This window comes from Eschrichtius robustus, chromosome 18 (genome assembly GCF_028021215.1).
Source record: "Eschrichtius robustus isolate mEscRob2 chromosome 18, mEscRob2.pri, whole genome shotgun sequence".
In the NCBI taxonomy this organism is placed as follows: domain Eukaryota; kingdom Metazoa; phylum Chordata; class Mammalia; order Artiodactyla; family Eschrichtiidae; genus Eschrichtius; species Eschrichtius robustus.
In genome coordinates, this window is record NC_090841.1 from 28,379,806 (window position 1) to 28,402,747 (window position 22,942).

The 22,942-nt window shown below is 33.9% G+C and overlaps 1 pseudogene; it reads left to right on the forward strand.

Annotated features, from left to right (window-relative positions):
- LOC137751847 (breakpoint cluster region protein pseudogene) overlaps nt 1–13,201 on the forward strand; it is a 58,789-nt pseudogene extending 45,588 nt beyond the window's left edge.
- Nucleotides 13,202–22,942: the final 9,741 nt, after the last annotated feature.

Genomic DNA, 22,942 nt, shown 5'->3' on the forward strand with positions numbered 1-22,942 from the left:
CCAGGTACGTGGAGATTTTCTTTCCTTTTGGGAGGTCTGAGGTCTTCTGACAGCATTCAGTAGGTGTTCTGTAGGAGCTGTTCCACATGTAGATGTATTTCTGATGTATTTGTGGGGAGGAAGGTGATCTCCATGTCTTACTCTTCTGCCATCTTGAAGGCCTCTCCCTGTAGTTAAGTATTAATCTTTTCTGTCTAATATATTTGCACCTAAGTTTAAGCCCTTGTTTCCTATCACATTCAGTTTTACAAAAGACTTTCTAATTAGTCTCCACAACCTTAGTTTTCTCTCCATTTCCTCAATTTCTATTTATTGAGTAGCTAGGACACACCTGGCATGGTTCTAGGTATTGTGGGTACAGAAGTTTCTCTGTCCCTGCTCTACTGCAGTTGTCACAGGTATGGGAGACACACAACAAAGAAATAAACAGGCGTATATCCTATGGTAGGATAAGAGTGATAAATATGAGTTGAGCAGGGCAAAAGCACTGAAAGTTAGACGAAAGTTACAATGGAATGGTTATTTATAATAAAGTTAAAGTGAATTAGAACAGACACTTGAAGGAGACGGGAGTGAGTTGGGTGTAAAACTGGGAAACAATATTCCCTGGAACAGGAATAGGAAGGCAGAGGGAAAGGATGCTCTGTGTGGTAAAAGAGCAGTGTGTGTGGAACAGAATTAGGGAGAGAGAGACAGAGAGAGAGCAGAGAGAGAGAAGAGGGGATAATAATAAAGAGATAGTAGAGACTACACCAAGGCTCTCAAAGGTCAACATAAGGATTTTAGCTTTTCCTCTAAGTGAGTTGAGAAGCCACTGCAAAGTATTAATAATTAGAGAAGTGGGGCTTCCCTGGTGGCGCAGTGGTTGAGAATCTGCCTGCCAATGCAGGGCACACGGGTTCAAACCCTGGTCTGGGAAGATTCCACATGCCTCGGAACAACTGGGCCCATGAGCCACATTACTGAGCCTGCGCGCCTGGAGCCTGTGCTCTGCAACAAGAGAGGCCGCGATAGTGAGAGGCCCGCGCACCGCGATGAAGAGTGGCCTCTGCTTGCCACAACTAGAGAAAGCCCTCTCACAGAAACGAAGACCCAACACAGCCATAAATAAATAAATAAATAAACAAATAAATAAATTTAATAATTGGAGAAGTGACATCAGGCCTCTATTTTAGAAAAATCACTCTGTCTACTGTGTTTTCATCTAGAACACTGCTGGTTATCTTTTCAAGATACAACATCAATCAGACTACTTACTTAGTCATAAACCCACAGCACCTCATCCTCACGCCTCATTGGTTTCGGCTTCTATTTAGCAGCAGCAGTGGGACAGGGGTTGCAGTGGTAGTAATAGTAATAGTCTCTACTCTATGACCACCTGCTCTAGATATCTCTAGATCTATGGAGTATTTGATTTTTAATTTAATTCTGCCAGAGAACCCTTTACTTATTTCTAATGCAATATCCATTTATATCTCAATGGACATTAATGTTCTGTACAATTTTGGAAATCCTTTTCTGTAGAATTAAAAATGAAACTCTTTGACATTCGAGGCCTTGATATTGCTGCCACATTTGATTTTTCTCTTTGTGGATGGTTTTTTCTTTACCCACTTCCCATAAGTAAGTTTTACCAATTCTTCAAGCTTTGCTCCAGTCTTACTCTCCCTAGGAAGTCTTACTTGATTTTTTTCATGAAAGTAACCTCCTTCTCTTATGATTTTCCATGATGTTGCTTCATATTTTTTATGTTACTTAGCACTGACTATATTCTATCCTATACGTGGTTAATTATTCTTTATCCTTAATATGCAAGGATCCATGAGGGCAGGATAATCTACCTATGAGTCTAATATAATGACATAAACCTACTAGGAAATAAATGCCTAAGCCAACAGTCAGTTTATTCTTATAAGGGTTATATCTATTCTGATTATATGTATCATTTATTGCCATGATTCAGTTGTAATCTCTTTTAAATAAAAACTTATGTTTGTCCCTTTAATATGTCTCCCATGTGTCCCACGTGGACATCTGTAAATTTCCCTTCAAGTCTTCAAAAGTTTATCTACTGAATGGTCAATTAATCCTCCAGGATGGAGAAATTTGCCAGTGGGTCAAAAGATTTAATTTATCCCTAAGGCTCCATTCTGAAAGAGAGATTTCTTAGCTTCAAAATGTTTGTGAAACGCCCCATGCACTGAGGAGAGCTAGTGAGGCCAGACTCTCTAAAAAGCTGAGATGCCACAATTGGGGTCAAAAAGCTTAATCTCTCCTATCATGGTTTTTATTGCTCTGGCGTGTTTTGATACACTCCAGAGGGAACTGTCATTTTATCTTGCTTATTCCACAGGTCGGAAAACAGGCTGGTAGAGAGTACATTGAAGAAAGAGGAAGAGATGAAATAAAACCTCCATTTTACTCAGTCTTAGAATGTTACATGAAGGTGTAGTATCTTGATTATTCAATTGTAGAGATGTAGGTAAATTGCAGGAAAAATCAGTTAATTATAACATACAAATTTATTTTTAACTTTGATATTTTTATAATGTTACTTCACATACAAATTAATACTGTACATCAAATAAGTTAGATATAAATCTAAACATAAAGTAATGTTTTCATAAATCTTTGTATCGAGTAATTAAGAAAAAAAGTATAATCCAATAAAGAAGCTTTTTCCAAATTGCAAATAAACACAGGCGAATGATACGGAAAAATATCAATTCATGGTTTATGCAGACCAAAGCCAGATCATTTCATGTTCAAATATTATCTTACTATTTAAATTGTACATTATTATAATCTTACTATTTGCCCATCTATTGCTATACATCTCTATCTTAAGATTTGTTTGAGATTCAGAAAAATGGATGCTAAATAATTCATGGTTGGGCTTCCTACATCCTGGAGGGAGTCAAAAGGTAGGAGAGGAGACAGACCTAAATTTAGGAAAGAATGAAAGATTCAAGATTTCAGTCTAAAGCACAGATATAAGAGCCCAGATTAGACAGGAAAATGTATTCAAAGCTACATAGAGCAGGTGAGATTGACAAACAGTTTGGTCCAAGTAGTAAAATTATAATAATATGTCCTAGTAATGTTGGTCTGTCAAAATATTATGAATACATTATTTTTCTTCTCCTTAGCATCATCGAGTTTACAATTCCAATAAGGGAAAAATAAGAATTTGGCAAAAATTTGAGCAGCATAACTTAGTTTTTTTAAAATCTAATGCAGATGCCTTAATGGTCTTTGAAGCAGGAAGGAAGGTTAGAAGGTTTTTAATTTGATGGAAGTAACATTAGCAATGAGTAATTTTATTAGAGTTACACAAGAGAAGAGATTGGCTGGAACTTAGTTCAGAAAGTAATTGCAGTATAAAAAAAAATTGTTAAGGGAATGAAGAAAAATCTTTAAACATTTGGGTTTATTTATCTGATCTATGATGAGGCTTCATCTAGAACTTGTTCCTCTTGAGCTGATAACGTCTTTTTCATTTAGTTTGCAAGTATCTTGTTATCTATAATTCATTAAACTACTGCTTTGTAAATACAGTTGGCCCTCCATATCCTCAGGTTCCACATCCATGGATTTAATCCACCTTGGATCTAAAATATTTTTTAAAAAATTCTAGAAATTTCCAAAAAGCAAAACTTGAATTTGTTGCATGCTGGCACATTTACATAGCATTTACATTGTATTAGGCATTATAAGTAATCTAAAGATAATTTAAATATATGGGAGGTTACGAATAGCTTATATGAGATTACTCCATTTTATATGAGACTTGAACATACATGGATTTTGATTTCTCTGGGGGGTCCTGAGTCAATCTTCCATGGATGCCAAAGGATGCCTCTTAAATAACTTTTCTTGAAAGCACTAGACAACAGAAATAATTCTTCTTTACAATAAAATTTATTGACTGCTGTTTTTTCTTTTAATTTTTGTTCATACTATCTCTCTGTTCTGAAAAAACTAAAATACTAACTAACTAAATAAATAAAGTACCAGCCTTTCTCAGGGTAAAGTGGGAAGAATAAAAAACAACTGAAGGTCCTGCATTTTCTTGTCATTTTTATGAAACGAAAATTTGTCACATTTATCCTTACAATTTTAGAAGACTAAATGTTACTTTGGTATGTCCAAAGAAACTTTTAATAAAATAACTTTCTTTTTAATATTATTGTTTAGAGATTTGCATCGAGTTCTAGAATGACATCATGATATTCACCTTGCAGACCTCCCTTTAAAGCCTATAGTAATCCTAACTTAAAAGGAGACTGAAATTAGAGAAAGATAATATTTAAAATTTTTTCTAAGTTTGTAATTATTCAAAAGTACTTATTCTCTTATTTTTAATTTTGAAACAAAGTATTTTAAAAATATTAAAAAAGATGTAACTTTTGATGAAAATTACTTTTTGTCAGTATTATAAACATGTTATCTATACTAAGAAGCTTTTTATAAGGTAAGATGAGCCTCTTTTTATCTGCAACAGTAACAGTTATCTGGCCTTGAATTAAACTCATGGCAACTACAGAGCATTATAGTCTAGATGAGCATATATCCCTAGTGTTGGACCTAAGTTTTCACCTTTGCTGGAGAAGCTTAGATAAGAAGTGTTTCTCTAGAAGAGTGTGGAGTGGGAGGATTAAAGTGTTCATACATTCTTCTAGCATATGCAAAGGCTTTTTCATCCTCTGTTTATGAAACAGTGTATAGAGAACTGAAATTTAATGAAACATAAAGGAGGTAAGTCAATTATGAGACTTTGAGCCTATGAAAGGTCAAATAGATGTAGTGGATCAGGTCAAACAAGCAAATAGCACATCCACAGTCAACGATTGAGCTTCCTGATGTACAAAGCACTGTCCAGGGTGCTGAGGACAATCACAGATGCACAGACCATTCTCCCTGCCCTTAGAAAGCTTTAAAATTGTTCAGGGAAATGATACTCATAAAGCATTAAAATCCAAAACAGTATAAATATCAAATATGTATGTAAAAGACATATAAAATAGATTTTTGCATATGAACAGTGAAAGCATATAGCTTACGGTAGCATCTTCTGAAACAAAAAGGATGTCAAATGTAATTCTAAACACTTAGAATTTTCACTTTAAATTCCTTTTTTTTTTTTTTTTTTTTTTTACTGGAATGAAACAAAAGCTGTCTTCTAGATATTTAACACTCTCCATCATTTTTTAGTGCTGTACTTCATCATCATCAACTTGTTTTCCTTTCAATTTACTAAGACTTGTCTGGTTTTCAAGTCCCTAAAGGAAAAATGAGTAGATGATTATGCTATTTGGAACAATTCAACAGTGACAGGATAACTAATGGCTTGAAAGAGTTAATTAATCCTGTTCTCTGATGTGCTTTCCTATTCCTAAAGTGTTGTTTGGATTTAATTATGTCTCACTATATGATTTTATTCATTTAGGAAATAGTTTGAGAGGACTCATGCTTAAAATCTATTTAAGCAGACATGTATGAAAGGGAAAAATACTGATACAAGAAAGGCCATGATTAAGCACAGAAGACATAATGAAGACAATCAAGAAAATTTCAAAAACCTATCATATCCTCTGTGAAAATTGTGTCCTGAAATCCCTTCAATTGTATCCAGAAATATGGACAGACTTTAGAATATAAGCACTGGAATAAAATAGAATGAGGGAGAATTGAAGAGAACAGTTTTTGTCTCTCTCATCTCTTCTATAACAAGAGACATATGATCTTTTGTTCGTGGTCACACAAGATCTTTCAAATGATCTTGTGAGAGAGCATTTTAATCTCTCTCTCTCTGCATTCAGCACTACATTTGGTATTTTATGTTGTTTTGTTTCAAATGACCCCCCAATATAGGGAAAAGGCTAAAAGAATAGCATTTTATTTGAGAAGCACCAGGTGGTTTTAATGCTTCCTTTCACTGGCTTTCAGTGAACACTAAATTCTGTTGAAAAACATTTACCAAGAGGGCTACTCTTTGGAGAAACAAATTTTTGAGGGACATTAAAAAATGTTTTTAAAATTTTATTTCACCCAGAAAATTAAATATAGATCAAATGTTATGCCAACAATGGATCTGTTTTCTGTTCTTTTCTCCTTGGAGTCAAATATTTAGTTCTGTGTTTCTTATATCAAAAAGAGACCACACTGAGCAAGAATAGCAGTTATCTTTTGCATTTAGTGTGAATTGAAAAGGGAATTTTTAAAAATCAGTTTTTTTAGAGTTACATGTAATTTTAGACTAAAATAATTTTATTCATCTTGATCACCTACCTTGTTAAATGCATTGAAACACAGATAATTTTGAAATTCTTTAACACTTTAAAAGTTTATTCAGAAGGCAATGATAGTATTATACTAAACATAAGGACTTGTTTTACTTTGGAGTCAGACTGGTTGTAAATCCTAGCTATGCCATGTTCTGTGATCTTGGGCAGTTTTCCTAAATACCTGTGACTCTGCTTTGTGACTAAAAAACTAAAAGATCCCTCATGCCGCAACTAAGACCTGTTGCAGCCAAATAAATAAATAAATAAATAAATAAATGGAAATAATAATAATAAAAACAACTATCTCACACTTTCTTGTATGAAGATTAAATGAGTGTGAGTGTGTATGTGAGAGAGAGACAGAGAAAAAGATATGTAAAAAAGAGAATTTATAAGAATACAAAGACAGAGTAAGCTGTAATCAAATATTACTTTTATTAAAACCCTATAAAAAGCATTCCTTAATAATATAAATTAAATATAATATAATCGAGATTGTCTATTGTTCTTCAAAGGAGGCTTATTCTGGTTTCTGGTCACTTGAATAATCTTTTAACAATGTAATTCCTTATTCTATAAATTTGAATTTTTTATTCTTCACTTTGAATTTTTTATTCTTCACTTCTAGCAATATATTCTGGGATTATTATACTATATTTATATTGATATACCCATAAACATATACTATTATACTTTTTACCAAAATGAAGCACTTTTTTCTCCAAAATATACAAACTGCTCATACAAGTCAATATCAAAAAAACAACCTAATCAAAAATTGGGCAGAAGACCTAAACAGACATTTCTCCAAAGAAGACACACAAATGGCCAACAGGCAAATGAAAAGGTGTTCAACATCGATAATTATTAGAGAAATGCAAATCAAAACCACAATGACGTATCACCTCACACTTGTTAGAATGGCTGTCATCAAAATGTCTACAAATAATAAATGCTGGAAAGAGTGTGGAGAAAAGGGAACCCTCCAACACTGTTGGTGGGAATGTAAATTGGTACAGCCATCATGGAGAACAGTATAGAGGTTCCTTAAAAAACTAAAAGTAGAGCTACCATATGATCCAGCAATCACACTCCTGGGCATATATTGAGAAAAGTTGAAAACTCTAATTCTCAAAGATACATGCACCCCAATGTTCATAGTAGCACTACTCACAATAGCCAAGACATGGAAGCAACCTAAGTATCCACTGACAGATTAATGGATGAAGATGTGTTCTATATAAATATACAGAGTGGAATATTAGCCATAAAAAATGAAATATTGTCATTTGCAGAAACATGGGTGGACCTAGAGAATACCATACTAAGTGAAGTAAGTCAAACAGAGAAAGACAAATATTATATGATATCACTTATATGTGGAACCTAAAAACTAATACAAATGAATTTATTTACCAAACAGAAACAGACTCACAGATACAGAAAACGAACTTATGGTTACCAAAGGAGAAAGAGAGTGGCAAGGGGATAAATTAGGAGTATGGGATCAACAGATACACACTAGTTATAGAAAACTGATAAGCAACAGGGATTTACTGTATAGTACAGGGAACAATATTCAATAACTTGTAATAACCCATAATGGAAAATAATCTGAAAAAATAATATATATATATATGTATAACCAAATCACTTTGCTGTACACCTGAAATTAACACAATATTGTGAATCAACTATACTTCATTAAAAAAAAAATGAAGCACTTTTTTGGCATTAGTCTATATCTTGATATTTTTATTCAATATCAATATCAATTTATATATATTTTCCCTATTGCTGGATAACATTAGCAGTTTAAACAGTGCACTTTTATGATTGTACAACTTCTATAGGTCAGAAGTATAGGCCTGGCTTGACTGGGTCCTCTGCTCTTGAGAATATTCAGGATGCTGTTGGGGTTAGGATCTCATCTCAGGCTCAAGATCCTCTTCCAAGCCCGTGTGCTTGTTAGCGGAGTCCAGTCCTTGATGCTATATGTCTCATGGTTGCTCTTTTCTTCAAGACCAACAAGAGAATCTGATTTCTTTCTCTCATCTCTTGACCCTCTTTAAAAGATTTCACCTGATTAAGTCAGGCCCAGCAAGGATAATCTCCCTTTGATTGACTTAAAGTCAACTAATCAGGGACTTTAATTACACCTGCAAAATACCTTCACCTTTGCCATAAGATGATGTAACTTCTTGTTGCTTCTCATTGGCTATTGAATCTGTCACTCTGTTCTGACTCAGATTTTTTTTTTCAATTTTGATTTAGGTTTTTGCTTGTCTCAACACACAGAAGTATGCAACTTAAAACACTGTTACAACATGTGTGCACCATTGTGAAATGTAAGGCAAGACTCAGGAGTGTGTGTTTATCATGGAGTAAAATTTGTACAACTCTCCACCATGATATATGATAACCTATCTTGTGTGTCTGAGTAACCATGTATCTGAATAGACAACTCTCCTACCACCAAGATCTGACTGTATGCATTTTATCAGATTCAGTTCTTTCAACTGTCATTTAAAGTTTTAGTTGAAATAGTCTATATTTTCATTAATAGTCACCATACTTTTATTTATTTTTTAGACCTATTAATCATAGATATTGTAAAGTCCTTTGTTGCTACTTGTAAAATTTCTGCTCCTACGGATTCTACCTACCTTTTCTCCCTCTTGAATATTGGTTATTAGATCCTGTACATTCAAATGACTACTAAGCTTATAATGAATGATAGACATTATGATTAAATGGATCATAGAGAGTCCAGTGATTTTTCTTCAGAGTGGGTCTACCCTTTCCTTTATTAGGCAGATAGAATGAGGAGTTGATCACTTTAACCCAATCAAGAACTAAAGCAGTTTAAGGTTGATTTTAAATTTTGATAAGCTTTAGTTGACTTTTGGCACGCTCCTGCTTCTAGGGCTCAGACTTTCACAGCTTGAAATTGCTAACTTTGCAGCTCCTTAGTACTCATGCACTCTACCCTCCTTTTAACAGGTTGTTAGCTTAGCTCCAGCATTCTTCCCAAAACCACTATGATATTTGCCAAACGTCTTGAGGATCATACTGGTTATATGTTCATGTAGCTACCTAAAGCACTGCTGATTTTTTTCTGATCCAGTTTTGTCTTCTGCCTGGGACCCACTCAGATATTCTGCCTCCTACCTACACATAAAATTGGCATAGAATTGGTAAATTTCCCTTATTAAAAGGCAAGTATACATATAGCTGATTCACTTTGTTATACAGCAGAAACTAACACAAAATTGTAAAGCAATTATACTCTAATAAAGATGTTAAAAAAAAAAAAACAACCTATGTGAGAAGAAAGGAAATAATAAAGATCAGTGTGTATATCAATGACTCAATACATTAGAAACAGAAAAACCGTATAGAAAATCAAAGAAACCAAAAAATGCTTCCTCAAGAAGATCAACCTATAACCAGACTTACTAGGGGAAAAAAAAAAAAAAAAAACAACAGATTACTGATACCAAGAATGAGGGAAATGACATCACTAGAAATTCCATGATGTAAAAAGAATAATAAGTAAAGAATATGAATAAATTTGATGTTAGATAAAATGGACAAATTCCTTCAAAGACAGAAACTATCAAAGCTCACTTAAAATGTAATATTTAATGTGAAAAACAATATATCTACTAAAGGAACTGAACTTGTTGTTTAAAAACTTCCCACGTAAAAGACTCTATGCCCAGATAGTTTGACTTGTGAATTCTACCAATTATTTAGAAAGAAGTAATTCTGATTCTACACAAATTCATCCAGAAAACTGAAGTTAAGGAAATCCAATATTACGACCAAAAACATTAGTGGAAAAGAAAATAACACACACCAGTCAGAATGGTCATCATCAAAAAATCTACAGATAATAAATGCTAGAAAGGGTGTGGAGAAAAGGGAACCCTCCTACACTGTTGGAATGTAAATTGGTGCAGCCACTATGGAGAACAGTATGGAGGTTCCTTAAAAAACTAAAAGTAGAGTTACCATGTGATCCTGCAATCCCACTTCTGGGCACATATCTGGAAAAAATACATGCACCCCAATAGGACATAGCAGCACTATTTACAATAGCTGCTAAGACATGGAAGCAACCTAACTGTCCATCAATAGATGAATAGATAAAGAAGGTGTGATATATATATACACAATGGAATACTACTCAGCCATAAAAATAATGCCATTGCAGCAACATAGATGGACCTAGAGATTATCATACTAAGCGAGGTAAGTCAGAAAGAGAAAGACATCATATGAGATCACTGACATGTGGAATCTAAAAAAATAATACAAAGGAACTTATTTACAAAACAGAAATAAACTCACAGACATAGAAAACAAACTTATGGCTACAAAAGGGGAAAGGTGGGGGAAGGATAAATTAGGAATTTGAGATTAACAGATACACACTACTGTATGTAAAATAGACAACCAAAGAGGACCTACTGTAAAGCATAGGGAACTATATTCAATATCTTGTAAAAAATTATAATGGAAAATAATGTGAAAAAGAAAAAAAATATGTATAAAAAAAGTGGAAATTTTCAGTTCAATTCTAAATGATTCTGTCCTCGTTGGAATTTTAATTCCTTGTCTTCCATTTTTTCATAGTTTTCTGATGTCTTCAAAAATATAATTTCTGTGATTATCTAGCATTTCTGGCTATTCTCTGTGGGACCGTTAGCTAGCAATGGACTACTCTGTCCAACTTAGAAATAAAATTCTTCCTTAAAAATATAGATAGATGATAGATAGATGATAGATAGATAGATAGATAGATAGATAGATAGATAGATAGATAGACAGACAGACATATCTTCCTGAGGAATAACAAAGTTGAGTACAGGTTTATAGATCATTTGGGTATACACTTTAGTGAAATACTTGTTTGTCTTTTCTATTGTGCTGCATCTTTTTCATTGATTTGTATTAATTTGTTGTAGGATCTTTTCCCACTCTGCTATTTTATGAGTAGTGTTCTAATTTTAACATCATCCAATTATTTGACTTCCAAGAGTAGAATTTTTGTCCTGTTCAAGATTCTTTACATACTACAAGGTTACTAGATATTCTCTTGTTTTCTTCTAAAAGGTTTATTCTTTTTATTTTTCATATTTTTATCTGAAATCCATCTGGAATTTATTTTGGTGTACAAAGTGAAGTGTCAATAGTCATTTTGTTGCATGTATGTATGAAATATTTCACATTGGATGATTTATAAATTAAAATAAAAACTAACCAGAAATATCTGAATAAGGAAAAAGTAGAGCTTCTACATTTTAAAATATAATTATTGAACTTAAAACTCAGTGAATATTTTAAAAACTCTATAGGAAATTCATAAAATGAAAGTTAGATCTTAAGAAGCTATACAAATGCAGAACAGGAGGCAAAAAAAAGAAAAATAGAAGATATGGAATAGTAATTAAAAGACATAAAGAATAGAATGAAAAGGCAAATGTCTGCCTTCTTCAAAGGGATCAAAGAGAGCTAGTGAAAGAATTGAGGTAGGTAATATTTGAGAAGATAGTGGCTAAGAATTTTTCAGACTTGATGCAAGTCTCAGGTTAAGAAAACAAATTAGTTCAAGCAGGATTACTGAACAAGAATAACTTCATGCAAAAATATTCTAGTGAAACTATAGTGGATAAAAACAACCAAAAAAAAAAAAAAAGAGAGACCTTAAGGTAAGCCAGGGGCGGGGTGGGGAAAGATTGGTAACCTACAGAATAATGAAAACAAACTGCTACTTTACAGCAACGTTAAAAATTAAATACAATAGAACAGTATCTTCAAAATCTTGAGAGAAATATCAATTTGAATACCCTATCTATCTATCTATCTGTCTATCTATCTACCTATCTTCATCTATCTATCTTTTAGATAATGTTGTGAATAAAGCAGAGATGTGCCTCTACAAGGACACAGCTTAACCAACCTGGAACAAAAAGTTTGAGATTGAGCTGGAAAGCTCCCAGGCCCTGAGGGTAGCGTGTTACAAAAAGTGTTACAACAAAACAAAAATCACCAAGGAGGTCAGTGAGAGTTCAGACAGGATCATGGGGTAGGGTTAGCTCCAGCTGCATTCCCCAGGGCTTGAAGGACAGAAAGTGGCAGCTGACCATCATCACCATGAGTGGGATTAAAGTGAAATTCTCCCTCAAGTTCACCAGCGAGGAGTTGAGCTCCAAGAGAATTCATTCCTGAAACAGCAGTGAGTGCTCAGAGTCAAGGTTGCCATGGTCACTTTTGTCACCAAGAGGTAGAGGCTCAGGGTGCCCTACATCATGAGCCAGTGCATGGTGGAGATTGAGAACCAGGGCATGAAGGAAGTGGGCATCTATTGCATGTCCAGAGTGGTCATCCACATTCAGGCCCTGAAGGTGTCCTTTGATGGCAATAACAAGGATGTGTCAATGAAGATGAAGGAGAAGGAAGTCAACACCATCCCTGGGATGCTGAAGTTCTACTTCCACTAGCTGCCTGAGCCCGTCTTCACCAAGAAGTTCTACCCCAAATTAGCCAAGGGCATCCCTCTTTCCAGCCCAGCTGCAAAGGAGAGCTACATGCTTAACTTGCTACTGTCATTCCCAAAGCCAGAGGCCACTTCCTTCTGGACCACCTGAAAAGGGTGGCAGAAAATGAAATGGTGAACAAGATGTCCCTGCACAACCTTGCCATGGTCTATAGCCCCACACTACTCTGGGTCCTCAGAAAAGAGAGCAAGCTCCCTGCGAAACCAGCCAGCCCATCTCTATTACAGAACAGCTGGTCTCTGGAAGTCATGTCCCTGGTCCAGGTATTGCTGTATTCCCTGCATCTGGAGGTCATTCCTTGCTCCAAACAGCAAGAGACAGAGTATCTTATTCTTCACCAAAGTCTAAAGGCTTTGGTGAAGACTCCAAATCCATCTCTAAGATTCAGGCAGAACAGCCTAGAAACCTGGCAAAATGGGCCAACTGCAGAGCAGGAACTGAACCTTCCTGAGGATTAATTGAGCCACCCCCCTAAGGTCTGGACCTTCTACCAAGAGACAATTACCCAAGGCAAAAAGCCAAGTGACCTAGGCAACTCTGGATACACTGTGAGCCTGAAAGCTCTGTGCTGGCTTTAGACTGTAATTTTTCAGGCTTCCATCAGAGAACACCCCAAGCCAACAGGTCTCAGACTGCACGCCGCTAGGACAAGGTGAAGGGAGTGGTTTTTCTGAACTTACCAGAGTTTAAAAGATTTCTAGAGTACTCATCAATATGAACCATCCCAGGGGAGAAGGGAACAAGGCCAAATTCCATCACTATCTATCCTGTGTTGAGTAAACATTGCTGCTGCTTCATGAAAAAAAAAGGTAAAATGTAGGGGCTTTTAGATAACCAAAAATTCCTTCACCACCGACTGAGATTATCACCAACAAATCTTCATTAAAGATACTCTAAGAAATGTATTTAAAAATTTTGTTTTCAAAATTTATATTCTTATTTTATTTTGTGTTAATACTCCCCTATTGTGTCACTGATGTTTTTACTCCTATCTATCTAAACACACTTGAAAACTTCATTTTTTTCTATCAAAATATGTTATTAGTCATGGCCTGTATCCTCCCCACAAAAGGACAAGAATGTTCTGTTCTCCCCCCTTGTTGCAAGCATCTTGACTTTTATACCTAGATTGTCATCAATTACTTTGCATTATGAGTCAATATTGATTTAGAATTAACTCAATATATTCTTGCTATCTGTCGGTAATATTATTTCTTATAGTTCACAATTTTTATCTTGATTTTTTTTTTTTTTTTAATTTTGCTGTAGGGAAAATTGGTGTAAGTCTCCTAGGGAAAGTCATTAGGTTAATTTTGTTTTTACTCTTAAACACTGACCCTAGTTTGGCTGAGTACAGAAAACTGTGTTCAGTATCTTTTTTACTTTATACCTTCAGTGATACTACTGCATTGTTTTCTAGAATCAAGCATTGCATATGAGAATCTCCACATTTTCACTTTTTTTTCCTTTCAAAAAAAAAAAATGAGCTTCATTCTTGATTTGCTTTGGGATCTATTTTGTATTGCAATCTGGGTATGTCTTTTACATTCATCTACTTAACATTCAGAGTAGCCGTTCCATAATGAAGCCTCATGAACCATGTCAAATATAGGAAACTTTCTTCTATAATTTCCTTGTCATTAGTTGCTTCTCAATTTCATCTCCTCTGCATTATTTTTATGCTTCTATAAGTCCTATCAAACTATGAATTGACTCTGCTTTAAGCATAATTTCCATATTTTTTACTCTTTTTTGCATCATATCCTGCATGATTAATTAATTTTTTTGTTTTAGATTGTTAAAATCATCTTAACTATGTTCATTATGTTGCCATTAAATTATTATTACTCATATTTTTATTTAGCAATTTTAAAATTTTGCTTCATTTACTTCAGTAAAATTCCTCTTCAATACAGCTTTCTTACCAAGTCTAAGTATACAGTTTTAACACCTTCAAATATTTAACATAAATGAGTAAATAAAGAGAAAACTAAATAACAAGTGGAAATATTAAAAAAGATGACCCCCCCCCCATGAAATAAACTTAATACAGTATACAGGCAAGATCTTAAAATAAATTTCTCCATGGTTTGAAAATGCTTAATGTGAATACAATGAAGGCTTGTATAAAAGTACCTAATACAGTGTTTAAGCAGGAAGTGGGTATTCAAAACATGTTATTTATCACATGAGTTAAAGCTGTTTAATAATCTGCTTTCTCATATAGAAGATTATTTCTTATCTCTAGTAAAGTTTTGAAGACACTGACCAAATAAACAGAGATTTTTATAGAAACTAACCTACATGGCCCCTGAGTTCCCTAAAAATTATATCAGTCATATACGTGGCTAGTTTTATATGTGATTAAAAGCTAGTTCCAAAAAACTTTAAATGATTGCATGTAATATTAGCTTGATGTTAATTGATACTGTTCTTTAGTGTACATGCAATTATGACAGTAGTTATTTATTATCTAATTTACCTAAAGTATCAATATTATATTGATCTTTAAGAAGTTCTTTTATGAAATTTTTACTGAAATCACAATTATTGTCATCAACTTCACCATTATCAATTTTTATCTGAGTCACATTTTTGCTCTGTGCTTTTGGAGTCAAACCAAACAGGGAGATATATTTCTGCCTCTAAAGGGATAACAACCAGAGCTCTAATAGTGACACAAATGCATTCATGAAACTGTAGGGCACAGGACTGAAGGAAATGCAATACAAAGGCTCAGGAAAAGGAGTATTTTCTTTCTTTCAGGAAGGATAAAATGGAAATTCCAGTGAAATGCAATGGACTTTAGTTCTATGATGACTCAATGGTAATTATGTTTATAAAAAATGATCCTAAAATACTAAGAAGTTCTCAAGTGTCTTCTGAATATTAAAGGACATTTTAAAAAAAATTAACTTAGCTTTAGTATTCAGTACAATTAAAATACTTTAAAAATTTCTTTGAGATTTTGTTATTCAAAATATTTGACTCAGGACATACTCCATTCTCTCACCATGGTCAACAACCAAGTGTTTGGAGAAAAGAAAGGGAAAAAAAGAGAAAATAGGAGAAGATTTTCAATTTGACTATATTTTATCAAGTAGTCTCTCTATGATTTTGGATGATTTGTTGTATTTTTTCTTCTAGCCTCAAACCATATTTGTGGTAAAACCACATAAAGTCAAATTCATTTAAGTTACTTGGGTTATTCAAATTTTGTTTTCCTTTACTTATTTGTTCACCTAGTGAAATAATTTTTTTTGATACATTCTTAATATTTCTTCCTATGTGTTTTTTATTATGCCTTTTATCTCCCCCCTCCCCGCCACACACACACACATTAGGATGAAGAGTAAGTACTCTGCTCTGTGGATACATGTTCTTTTCTTTTCTTTCTTTTTTTTTTTTTAACTAACACAACATTGTGGATACATTTTCTAAGACTTGTATTTTCTTTAGAGAAATCCAACAGACTTCACAATGTTCCCCTCCTCTTTGATAACAAAATGAACAAAATGACCGACTAATTAAAAGTACAGGATAAAAAAGGCCTTCACTCCTTGTGTTGCTCCTTTCTATTGAGACAGGAAAGATGTGGTTTCCTCGGTGCACTATTCTCAGTAGCATTTGGGTTGTCTTTGCAATCAGTTTTCTTTGTTTTATATTTTTTGACAGCAGTGCATTATATGGAGAGATAGACTTAGTTCTAATTCCTTACCCTTTCTCCAAGTTTTATAACTAAATAACCTTTTAAATAAAATATTGCAACAGTCCTGCATTTTGAGGATGAAAGTGCTGTTTTCTAAAAGGTCAATTCAATCTGGGAAATGTTTTCAGTTTAGACAATACATTATAAACGGTAGAAAACTGTGGCAATTTTCAGCACCACTAACGGGAAATAAATTTCAGTCATTCACAGTAAGATGGCAATGTGGTGACATTTGAAGCCTGGACATGGGCTCTCACATTCATTGTATGTGACTGACTGCTGTGCAGCAGGGGCCTTTTTCCAACTGCTGGATGAATTTCAGATATAAATGAAAAAGATGATCTGAACACTTTACAAAATGAGTGAGACCCCATCATCTGAGTGACAATATTCTTCTTTTAGAGCAGACAAGGATTAAAACACATCAAATTAATAAATCCCTAGGAAACCAATAATCTCACGTTTGCTGAACAGTTGTATCTTCTAGTAGTTATTATCTTTGAACTACAGTGAGCCACTATCTGTTTCATTTTCTAGATATATGTCCTTGTCCATCAAAAACTATGGCAGTTGCACTACACAGTCAAGCAATAAATTTATGAAACATTTCTCTGAAGTGCATGCTTGTTTCATAATACCGATTCCATATCTTTATTTACTTCAAAATATATGTAACTGTCAGCATGAGGGTCAGAAGATTACAACACTTTCTTTGTTTCTTTGCTAGTGCTTTTATTTAACTTGAAAAATAAGCTGCAGCACCAAGGGAATGATGAAATAAAGGATATATAGAGTCATAATGGCATAAAAATGGTAAACACAGATACACAGTAAGAAAGATCATCGTATCAAATCATTAAAAAAAATGTTTACTTCAGTAACTCACACACCAACTTTATTAAAAATTCTAGGAAATCCAAAATGATAAGCAAGAGCTTTAACATAAACAGAAAAAGCTCCTCTTCTCTCTGAAATTTCTCACGGTATCATCTGGCTTTTGACCTTAAGGCCTCGTGTACTGTGAATGCAATTCTCTATTATAGTCCATGATGGATTTGCTTAGCATTTTTAATCTACATGCACTTAAAAACAGCAAACCTCATAAGACATCATATTTTGTAAAAATCTGTGATTCACCTGAAAAAGTTATAAATAAATAAGTTGGCAATTTTTATTCAAGAGAAACACCTCAAAAAGCCAACAAAAGGCATATACAAGTGGGTATCAACAGCATATTCTTATTATAGAGCACTCTGACTTGGAATTACTTACAGTTTTAGAGTTCAAAATATCCTTTAGCTTAATTCTATCAATTAAGATAGCATGTCTCTTTTTATTTCCTTGCTATATAAGCTATTGTCTGAATTAAATATGTTGAAATCAATTTTAATTACATGATACATTTCCAGAGATGATGGAAACGTATCAATTCTACATTTCTATGATTAATCTCTATAAATATTTTTGGAGGCTATTAGAGGATATTTCTGGTTGGTTTTTATTATTTGATTTTTAAAATATCACTGTTGGGACTTCCCTGGCAGCCCAGTGGTTAAGACTCCATGCTTCCACAGCAGGGCGCACAGGTTTGATTCTTGGTTGGGGAACTAAGATCCTGCATGCCATACAGCACGGCCAAAAAAAAAAAAAGTTTCCAAAAAAAAAAGTAAATAAATTAAAAAAATAAAATACTACTATTATCCATATTCTACAAAGGTGGAATTATGGCTTCTGATCTTCCATTTCAGATATAAATCTGTATAATATTTTTGCCAATCTTTTATTCATCTCTACAATTATTTCAGGATGTTGGCTTGGGAAATTCACCAAGGTTTTCTATAACAATAGTGAATACACTAAATATCCTTCAAACTCCTCTAATAATTTATCAGCATTTCTCTAGGACCAAGGGGAGTTATTCAATTTCTTGGAGCATTGGTTTGTATAGAGCCTGGTTCGTAACCTTATTATCTGGTTTCTCCACTTATATTATGTTCCATATCTTTGGGACTTTCAGGTCAGAGCTTCACTGATAATATTTTCTGAGCAAAATGCAATTGGTTTAGGGACAGCTCTCTCTGCTCCAAGTTAATCATGACTTTTTTTTTTTCTTTTTACTAATTTACTCCATTTTTACTAATCATTTATATTATTCCCTGTAGCTTAGTCTTATCATTTTAATATTGCTGGTTTGCTATAGTCTGAATTTTTGTGTCACCCCAAAATTCATATTAACATTAAACATTAATCTTAATCATATTAACATTAAACCTAATGCCCAAGGTCATGGCATTAGGAGGTGAGGCCTTTTGGAGATGATTGGGTCATGAGGGTAGGGACCTCATGAATGGGAGTAGAGCCCCCTTCTATAAGAAGAGGCCTAAGATAGGTTCCTTGCCCCCTTCTGCTATGCGAGAACACAAGGAAAAATCTGTGACCTGGAAGAGAGCCCTCATTTGACTGTGCTGGCCCCCTGATCTCTGACTTCCAGCCTCTAGAACTGTGAGAAATAAATTTCTGTTGTAGTTAAGTCACCCAGTCTGCAGTTTTTGTCACAGCATCCTTAATGGACTAAGACACAGTTGTTTTGGCTATTCATTTAAGACTTAATAAGATGTAAGGAGAACTAATGGCTCTTATTTCCCCTCTACCATGTCCCATCTTTTATCACCTGACCTTTCAAATCTCAATAAATGGCATCACCCCTTGCCCATCAGACCATCTTTTATTTTGCCCTTCCCTCATACCTCATATCTAATTCAACAGTAAGTTCTTTAGAATTTGGTTCCAAACTATATATTAAATTTTATTCCTACCACTCCGTGGTGCAAGACACCACCATCTCTCTCCCAAATGTCTGCAATAGCAATTAGAAGAACTAAAAATGCTAAATTGTTAATTCCACTCTCAACATTTTATTAGTGTTCTTGCTACTATTCAGGTCTCTGTAATTTCAAGATCCTCTAAGCTTTCATATTTAAAACTCTCTTCTCTTCCAATAATATATTAAAAAGTAGCATATTCCTCCTTATATATCATTTTAATTTTATCGCTACTAAGAACGTTGCTCCTACTTCTTTACTACATTGTCTGCATATTTGTTTGGGTTTTAAGAAATTGAATCTCACCTCCAGCTACCTGGAAAATCTGGTTTTCCATTACTCTCCAATATAAATTATATGATCTAGTCTTTAAAATAATATTTTTCACAATCCTTGAATATTCTGTATAAATTCTATATCCAGTTATTTTTTCATGGTTATATTAATTAAGGTATAGGCTTCACTGCAGTGATAGAGAACTAAAATATATAAAATATAAACATTTATTTTCTTCTCTTGCTATGTTGGTTTGGTGGCTTCATGGATTAAGGTGTTTCACCACCATGCTTGCATTCCTGGCAATGTTAAAGAAAAGGGGAAGTGGAGGTCATGCACGTTATCTTTAATGGCATAACCCAGCAGCCATACATGCCCTTTGCTTGTAAATCTCACTGGCCAAAGCATAGTAAGATTATAAACATATACATAATTGTTTTTTCACAAACATTCAAATATTATTTTCCACCTTTGGGTCCACCCTTTCATCCCATCTCTCCAGTGCTCTGTGATGTGAAACAGCCTGATCAGTATTAAATTTTCTGTCCCACTTCATACCCCAAGTTTAAGGCTCAAACTTTCCCTCTGCTAGTTATCACTTAACCATCTGCTTTCCTTAGCTTCTGGTATTTTGTAGATACCTTTAAATCATTTATGTTATTTCTCATTCTTATAATTCTTGAAGGTTTGAAATCTTTCAAATCATTTTTTATTTATTTTGTGGCATTTTGTGGGGAAAATAATTCATAATAATTGAATTATTAACCATATAAGAAACCAACTATTCAATTATTTATTCATTCACTGAGCAGTTATTACAGGCAAACTACCGTGATAGATGCTTGTAGTACTTACAGTAAATATAATTGTTTCCCACCATAAACTCACTATTTTAGCGACTAGGACTTACCAGAGCAAATTTTCCCCTGAGGAAATACTACACCTTGAGACAATCTCAGAGGTCAAGTGGTTTCTGTATAAGCAATTTATATACAGTGAATTTCGTATTTGCAAGCTTTAACGTTTTAAAATACAGGAAGATCCTGCCATTTGGGGAAATAAATCTTTTTTCTTACTTTGTAAAGTCATCTTAGTCAAAAGAGTGAAAGGATTATCAAAACACTGGCACAAAAAGTGACATAAACAGACAAAAAGATCCATTAAATGTGTATGTTTTTCTCTGTGTTTCTAGAGTCCTTGTCATAAGTGACTCTGAGTGATTACTATATTTACTTATTTATTTACTTAGCCTCTATCAAAAAAAAAGAAAAAAGGCAAGGAGTGAGGAACATAAAGATGGAAGCTAAATACACATTGATTTCTTATGCCCTGCTGCTTCTTCATTGCCACATGAGCCAGTTTGATGTTACCTTTACCAAATGTGTGCTTCATTTATTCCTAAAAAAGAAACATTTCTAAATGTTGCTGTTAAAGGAAAAGGAATAGTGTAAAAATTTAAGGTCATCTTTTGAATTGAGTGATTTTGTAGTCGCAGTAGAAAACAAGTCTCACAGAGAGGCCATTTTAAACAAGGGAATAGGAAACACACACTTTTAATTGCATTTTAGAATGGCATTGTTTTTGACCTTTAAGTGATTTCCTTAAGCACTTAACACTTATGAAGACATCAAATTGGTAGTTGATTGACAATATAAAGGGGATTAACTGTACTCTAGCCCCTTGGAGTCTAACTCACAGGAAACTAATCAACTAAAAAAAAAAAATAGAGTAGGAGGTCATAAATGCATAAATGTGCTCAGACTGATAAAAACAGTAGAGAATCTCTGTCAAGTTCTGTGCTGTGTCCCTGGAAACCAAGATAATGACAACCGTGCTTTTTACATAGGTAATCTTAAAACTTCATTAACAATTATAGAAGTTTCTCACATAATTATTATAACATTTGAAATTTTATCAGTCTATATCACCTGGATTTACCTGGTATTAATAAAATATGAATCGTTTTATGCCCTGTATGGAACAAAGTTTGCTTGATGCTTGTGCTTTTACTTATACTATAGAATACAACTTATTTCATTGTGATACACGTAATACTGTATTAAATTGGGCAATTTTTATATAAGTGGGTTACCCTTCAGATACCTCTTATGAGTTCAAATTAACTGGTAGTTATGGCTTCTATAGTTTAGTACTTTATATGTAATATTAAAATTTTGAAGTGATACGGGACAAGTTACAGTTGTGTATATGTATTAAATGTAAACAGATATTTTACCAAGTACCAAGGCAACTTTAAAAGATAAATTGGCTGTTTTTTGACTTTTAGCTAGATTTTCTGGAAAATGCATACTCCAATGTTTCACAAATGTGCCTAGCATAGTCTACGATTATGGTTGCAAAAGTCCAAAAGACTCTGACTTTAAGGCCAATTAAAACTGTGGGCATGCCGCGGAGCAACTAAGCCCATGCGTCACAACTACTGAACCTGCACTCTAGAGCACGCAAACCACAACTACTGAGCCCACGTGCCACAACTACTGAAGCCTGCACTCCTAGAGCCTGTGCTTTGCAGCAAGAGAAGCCACCACAATAAGCCTGTGCACCGCAACGAAGAGTAGCCCCTGCTCACCGCAACTAGAGAAAGCTGGCGTGCCGCAACAAAGACCCAACACAGCCAAAAATAAATAAATAAAATTAAAAAATATATATATATATAAAATTTTTTTAAATAAAATTAGGACCATCCATCTTCGGTGGCGTTTGTAAAGTTAAAAATAATAAAATTTACCTGAAAAAAACAAACAAAAAAACTGTGGGAACTTAATTTGCCTCACCTAACTAAGCAGCATTCCCAGAAGCAAGTTTCTGCAAACATAGATCTTAACAATTCACTTTTCCCTGCATTTTTATCACTATGTCTTTCCTACCTTTCTTCTATTTTATACATAACTTCTGCCTTTTTACATTTCAGTTGACCACTTCCTTCACCATGATTATAGCAATCACCAGAATTGATCTGATTCCATAGACCTCACCCTACATTTTTGTTTTCACCCTATTTCTTCTGTGAATTGGAACCATTAGTAGTCCAGAATGCTGATGTCCCAACAGTCTCATTGTTGAGCATATAATGGGTTCAAGATTAGCAAATTGTTTTAGAGGAAACTTAGTATGCAGATTTGTGTAGGGATCAGTAAAATTCCAGTAATGCAAATGAAATAAAGCAATCAGTGAGTTGAAATGATATTTATTTGCTTGTATCTTTTCTATTCACATTATGTTTAAGAATCTCAAAAACCTGTGTTTTAATCAAGAAATAAA